Genomic DNA, 6,530 nt, shown 5'->3' on the forward strand with positions numbered 1-6,530 from the left:
TCGAGCCGAGTCGCCCCCCACCCCTTCCCCCGGCCTTCTTTCCTTCTTCGATCCCCACGAACAAGGGTTTGTTGATATCCCCCCTCCCCACCCCTCGCGGAGCTCCTTCGGCAGCCTAACACACCACAAACAACAGCATCCAGGGGAGGAGCATGTGGAGTGGGCAAGTGGGGGGGGGAAAGAAGCTGGAGGTGTCTCAACGCTCAAGTCCACGCTCCCGGAGCCCGCTGATTGGTCGCTCGAGTGTTCTCTGCGTGTATGAACGTTCGATTCGAATCTTCCAGGCGGTGGATGTTTCTCTTTCTTCGGCCCGCCCCCTTCTTTTTCCGTAGCGTAGACTTCATTGGGAGGCATAAGCCGTCGGGCTCCTTTCCCATTGGTCGCGGGCTATGTTTTGGCTGAGGAAGAGGCTCGCCATTGGCTTGTTTCTTCTCGTAAGGGAGGGGTAACGCTGTGCTCTTGTTTGAACCGAACTGGAAATTCTATTCCCTTCGCTGATTGGCTTCTCGCTCCCCCCTCCCATTATTTTTCCTCCTATTCTTAAAAAAAAGAAAAAAAGTGTAGTTTGTAAAAGCCAAGTTCATTGACGAGATTCTCTGCAACCGACATGCTCAGCTGGAAAAACAAGAAGCAGCAGCTGTGAATCATTTCCTATGAAAAGGCTGGTCAGCCTGGAAACTAAACTTATCACCTAATACACATATATATTTAATATATACACACATATATACAAAAGGCACACATCCCTTGTCGGAAATACCGCTCAGAACGTCCGGATCCTTATTGCTCACAGGATGCGGACGTTAGGAATGCTACTTCTTGAGGTTTAATTTTAAGTCGTTTTTGCTGATTTCAAGAGAGAGCGCACTGCTGATGTGACAATTTTGGTTTTGTGAATTAACTTTTCTTTGGCCTTGAATGAAAGGATATGAATGGTGCTTTCTTGAAGCTTCATGGCCCTTTCAACTTGGGGCAACCAGCAGGCATTTTCACATAATCACCCATGACCTCTTCACTCCACTGCCATGGATTGAGAGGAACCAGCCCTAACATGCTGCAAACTGAGATGCCAGAGATGGGAACACCAGTGCCAGATAGATTGCATTTTATTGAGTTTATTATTGTATTTTAAATCCCAAAAGGTTCATCCTTTAGATTTTATACACCAGTCACCACCTGTGATACTGAGAGAGGCATGCATATACTGATGTCAGGTGCAGGGTTTGCATTTTTACCTGCCCCTGTCAGTCCTGAAAAAGCTCTCACATCAGTGTTCCAAAATACAGTGCTCGAAGGGTCCAGTCAGTGTGTGGTATTGCCATATGCACAGCTCAAGGCATGACCGCCATACCTGGAAGTGAGCACAAATAACTTAAAAAATATGTAAACAAGCCAGAGCAATAAACAGAAAAATAGACAGAAAATAGACAGAAAAATAGACAGAAAAAGGGATTTACAGAATGAGAGACTTTTAGGAAAATTGAACTCTCGTTACAGTAGTACAACTAAAAGAAAAGCTGCAAGGAGTATAAATGAACTGGATTCTTTTTCATCAGTTACACTATCTAATTATGAATCCTACGGCAAGGCAAAGTATGATCAGAAAGAGGATGAAACTTGAACAGATCCTTCTGGAACATATGAATAGTACAAAAGGATTATTTTCCTATCTATATTCTCATTCAATTGAAATAGACACAAATATGTCAAATGGACTGAAAACAATATAGGAAGATGACACTGGGATAAAAATAGGACAAAATATATGGAATAAATTATCTATAATTTATCTATAATTGATTGAGTCATCTATATCAAGGAAAACTATATCAACAGTCCTTAGGGAGAATTCTTTAAAATTGCTACACCGATGGTATATTACTCCGGTGCATCTTGCAAGAATAAGTAATGCAAACAATAGCAAATGTTGGAGAAACTGCAGTCAGGAAAGTGTATATATCTACATGTGGTGGTCATGCCCTGTAGTGTTACAGTTTTGGGGGGAAATATTTATAGAAATGGCAAACATTATGTATCAAATCATTAATGCTACACCTATATTGGCTCTGTTAACAATCTGGGGGGAGGGGGGGACAAAATGGAAAAGCGGCATCCAAGGGGTTAATAGTGTTTATGTTGATGGCAGCCCGTAGGGTAATAGCACAATGTTGGGAAACCGCAGAACTCTTAACATTACATTCCTGGTATTCAGAACTGTGGCAAAGAGGCATAGCAGAAAAATTGACCCACCAACTTAGTCAAAGGTAAGAATTGTTTTGAAATATCCCCAATGCCATTAACAAATTCCTCTCTTATTTGCAATTGTAAGATAAATTTAAAAATGTGTTAAATACTAAACCCTCTGTCAATAATTTGATTAAACTTTATGTATTTATATGTTTTTGTTGTCATTTTTCCCTATGTTTGTATCTTTAATGGGTTTCTTTGTTATCTGTTTGTTTTGGTAGTGGTCTTCGGTTTGGAACATGCAATTAAAAAAAAAAATACAGCTGCCATGTGCTAAGAGCCTTGTGGAAAACAGCCCTCTGTTCTGGCCATAGGTCTGAAGTGGATTGATACTGGATTTAGGAAGCATATTAACAGTGTCCTTGTAGGTGAGGTTTAAATACATTTTGAACTCTTGTGGGGTTTTTTTGGGGGGGAGACACACCTCTTAAACCAGGATAAGAATTACCTTGCTAGGTCAGCCCAATTCCTGTTTTGCCCAGCATTATATTTCTGACAGCAGCTGGCCAGATAGAACTCAATTTGCTTTTTTATTTCTGTAGCACACTGAATTGATGATTCCAGCGACCTTTCCATCACACCCCTCCAAGATTTCTTTCCTAGGTAGTCACTGTTTGTTCAGACCCAACCAGTGTATATGTGAAGTTGAGGGGTGGGGGTGGGGATGGGTATTTGTCTCAATCTTATCTGCTATTCTGTTCCTTATTTGCCCAGTTTGGAAGAATCCTTTTGGAAATACTCCTCAGTCTTGCTGTGACTCCAGCATTCTGAATAATCTGGTGCTGTCTGTAGACTTTCCTATCTCGTTGTTATCCTGACACCAAATCATGTAAATAAATAGAATGCGAAAGAGAAATCAAATCTACATTACAGCCAATGAAGATGTAATATCTTGTTACAGACTAATTTACGGAAGTCAATTTAAGCATCATATGTGGAAGTGCCTATAGTAAAAAGTGTCTACTCTGGAAACATTAGACCACTGTCCCTGCAAGGCTCCAACTTGACTCCAGAAGTCACCACAGATGGCACCGTTCTGATTCCAGTTGACTCAGGGATTTTCCAGTTACCCCAAAGATTGATATGTAGGGGTGCAAAGGAACAAGAGGAAGTAAACAACCAATGCTTATTATTACAACTAATAATGAAGCTCAAGACTATGCATTCTCCTGGACTTCATAGAGATCTGGGATTCCTGTCTCATTACCAATGCTAATTTCTCCATGCTGACTACCCCTGTGCATATCACACCTAATCCAATCACGCCTGCTGATGTCATTCACTTGCTTTTGACATTTACATTGCCATTGTATGTCTGTCTGACACCTGACCATACTGAAATGGATGGTCCTTTAGCCATGTAGTGGCTAACAATCAGGTCTTATGCAATCTAAGATTTGCAACCCAGTGTCCAATCAGCAGCAGAACCAACAGCACAATCGTTACAGAAACAAAAGCTAATGTCGCAACACCAACAGACACTCTCACAGCATTCCTAGAAATGTCACACCAACAGACACTCTCACAGCATTCCACCACACCAGTCACTCACTGCCAAAGCATGAAAGACCCCAATCTATGTGCACCATAATGAAAATACAATGACATGTATCTAGGGTTGCAAACTTCCAGGTAGTAGCTGGAGATCTCCTGCTATTACAACTGATCTCCAGCCGACAGATCAGTTCACCTGGAGAAAATGGCTGCTTTGGCCATTGGACTCTATGGCATTGAAGCCCCGTCCCTCCTCAGGCTCCGCCCCAAAAACCTCCCACTGGTGGCAAAGAGGGACCTGGCAACCCTATGTGTATCCCTCCCCCACACAAGCAACAACCCCGTTCCCCCTAAAAAGCTTGCTCCATTAGAGGTCACCCACGGACAAGTGGCTGAGAAAAACATATGCACAACCCCAAGGTTTCCCAAGAGAAGTGTTCAAATCTTGCTGAGATGTCCGTGACTCCTTGCAGACAATGCTAACAGCCCTGCACACAGCGCGTTTGTACTGATATAAGGAATAAGCATTTTGTAAGAGGGAAAGAAGGGAGCCATGTGGACAAGGAAGAATGGAAGCTACAACCACAAGCTCACAAAAGAAGACGCTGAGCTGTCTGGTGAATTAGTGGTGGGGGAATGGGAACTAGGAAATTGAGGTTTGATCTCACCCAGGGATTTGCTACATTTTTAAAAAACCAAAATGGCAACGTTTTATGTAAAAAGGGTTTGGCAACAGGCCTCCCCCCTGTTCCCAAAGCCAGAGACCAAATGAAGACCTATGATGGGACCTTTGTTGTCTCCCAGAGGTCTAGCCCATAAAACATTTACTCCCAACCCATATGCCTCATGCATCACATTCAGGGATTCCCAGCCACATAGTCCAACACTGAAAGATTACTTTGTTTGTTTAAACATTTATATCTTGTCTTTCCTCATGGTTCAAGATAGCTTGCTATAATAGTTAAAAACATTTTCTGTGAAACCAGAAATAAAATAGCAAACCCCAAATCTCTCCCGCTTAAAAGATACCTGCTGTTCAACCCCACTCAGAAGCCCAGGCAAGCCTTGCAGCACCTCCTGAAGATCTCCAAGGAGGGGAGGGGCACACCTCTTCAGGGAGCCCATTCCACAGAGCAGGGGCCACCACAGAAAAGGCTCTGATCGATGCCAGATGGGCCACCCTAAGTGGTGGGATAGCCAACGGATGGCTGCCTAAGTACCATAGCTGGTGCGCAGGAACACATGGAAGGAGACAATCCTTCAAATATGTGGGTCCAGGTTGTAAGAGGCTTTAAAGGTAATAACCAGTGCCTTGAATTAAACTGGGAAACAGACTGGCAACCAATGTAGCTGTTTCAAAATGGGCAACACTTAGGGTTGCCAACCTCCATTCTGGATTGTCAATTTTTGTGCACCTGATTTTGTTGTGTATATACACTTACCTGATGTAAATTTATCGCATTATAACAAGTTCTTGCTCTGTATTTATATCCTTGGGATATTGTTTTGGTGAGGCTCCACCTCACAATATAACTGCTTGCAAAGTGCTTTGTATGTGCTTTATTGAGCTTTATACAAGTGCAGACTTTTGATTTCCTAACCTCCAGGTCCTAGCTGGAGATCTCCTGCTATTACTAGGGTTGCCAGCTCCAAATTGGGAAATACCTGGAGATTTTTGGGGTGGAGCCTGAGGAGGGCGGGGTTTGGGGAGGGGAGGGACTTCAGTGCCATAGTGTCCAATTGCCAAAGTGGCCATTTTCTCCAAGTGAACTGATCTCTATTGGCTGGAGATCAGTTGTAATAGAAGGAGATTGCCAGCTAGTACCTGGAGGTTGGCAACCCTAGCAAAGTCTATGAGAAACAGCAGTCTATGAGAAACAGATGTCTTAGGATGACATCACATACCTGCTGAGCTCCCTCCCCTCCCCAAATTATATCCTCCCCTGGTTCCAGTTCCAAATCTCCTGGAACTTCCCCAGCTAAGGTGGGCAACCCTAGCTCTTTGCCCAAATGTTTGTCTCAGAAACATGACATTACTCTTTCCTCCAACACTCAGTAGATGGTGTTGGCAGATCACAGGATGCTTATTTTTGTCAAGGACAACCTGGCATATTGACCCTTTGAGGTGTCAGTACTATTTGTTCAGCTATACAGATTGATAACTCTGGCTCCTTTGAATGCAGAATCTACCTAAATTAGTTTCTTTCACTTTTCAGTATTTGGCATTCAACGGATCGCTCAAATTCAAATAACCACCAGGCTTTTCCAAAGTCTAATTCTATCACATATATAATATATATTATCAGCCATACTGTGTAAAATTGTTTTACAGGGCAACGTAGAGATATTGCATTCATCAATGATTCATCAGTATTTTTCATTTGACTGACTTTCCAGACTCTGATATGCAAGAGGGAGTTCGCTGATGAGTAAAGGGAAACCTTAAAATCTGGTAGAAAACCCCACTATGACTCCACTCTACTCCGTCATGGTATTCACATCAAATACGTGTTTTTTTTGGGGGGGGGTCTCAAATCTTTACAGTGTTCTATGGCAATCAATAAGGGATTCCACTGGATGTAACTGGTTACAGGAAACAGAGTTAAGAAGCATGCCTAAGCAGCTCTACTCAGAAATAAGTCCTATATTATTCAATGGGCTTACTCCCAGGAAAGTGTCTTTAGGATTGTAGCCTTAATCTCTCAATTAAGCCATCCCACAACCAGATCAATTGGCCCAACCAAACAATCCTACAGTGAGAAAACCAGAGCCAGTATGGTATAATGTTG

Source organism: Euleptes europaea, chromosome 1 (assembly GCF_029931775.1).
Source record: "Euleptes europaea isolate rEulEur1 chromosome 1, rEulEur1.hap1, whole genome shotgun sequence".
In the NCBI taxonomy this organism is placed as follows: domain Eukaryota; kingdom Metazoa; phylum Chordata; class Lepidosauria; order Squamata; family Sphaerodactylidae; genus Euleptes; species Euleptes europaea.